Raw genomic sequence first — 1054 nt, 5'->3', positions numbered from 1 at the left:
CAGGGACAGGTACCAGTCTGTGGGCATCTAAATGCCAGAATCAGGGACAGGTACCAGTCCTGTGGGTATCTAATGCCAGAACCAGGGACAGGTACTAGTCTGTGGTCATCTAAATGCCAGAACCAGGGACAGGTACCAGTCTGTGGTCATCTAAATGCCAGAACCAGGGACATGTACCAGTCTGTGGTCATCTAAATGCCAGAACCAGGGACATGTACCAGTCTGTGGTCATCTAAATGCCAGAACCAGGGACAGGTACCAGTCTGTGGGCATCTAAATGCCAGAACCAGGGACAGGTACTAGTCTGTGGCATCTAAATGCCAGAACCAGGGACAGGTACTAGTCTGGGGCATCTAAATGCCAGAACCAGGGACAGGTACCAGTCTGTGGTCATCTAAATGCCAGAACCAGGGACATGTACCAGTCTGTGGTCATCTAAATGCCAGAACCAGGGACAGGTACTAGTCTGTGGGCATCTAAATGCCAGAACCAGGGACAGGTACTAGTCTGGGGCATCTAAATGCCAGAACCAGGGACAGGTACCAGTCTGTGGTCATCTAAATGCCAGAACCAGGGACAGGTACCAGTCTGTGGGCATCTAAATGCCAGAACCAGGGACAGGTACTAGTCTGGGGCATCTAAATGCCGAACCAGGGACAGGTACCAGTCTGTGGTCATCTAAATGCCAGAAACCAAGGACAGTTACCAGTCTGTGGGCTCTAATGCCAGAACCAGGGACAGGTACCAGTCTGTGGGCAGCTAAATGCCAGAACCTGGGACAGGGTAATCAGTCTGTGGGCATCTAAATGCCAGAACCATGGACAGGTTACTAGTCTGTGGGCATCTAAATGCCAGAACCATGGACAGGTACCAGTCTGTGGGCATCTAAATGCCAGAATCAGGACAGGTAACCAGGTCCTGTTGGGTATCTAATGCCAGAAACCAGGTGACAGGTACTAGTCCGTGGTGTGCATCTAATGACAGAACCATGGACAGGTACCAGTCTGTGGTCATCTAAATGCAGAACCAGGGACAGGTACCTCTGTGGGCATCT

This window comes from Salvelinus namaycush, chromosome 35 (assembly GCF_016432855.1).
Source record: "Salvelinus namaycush isolate Seneca chromosome 35, SaNama_1.0, whole genome shotgun sequence".
In the NCBI taxonomy this organism is placed as follows: Eukaryota; Metazoa; Chordata; class Actinopteri; order Salmoniformes; family Salmonidae; genus Salvelinus; species Salvelinus namaycush.
The sequence above is the reverse complement of the archived record's forward strand: the minus strand, read 5'-3'. Positions refer to the sequence as shown.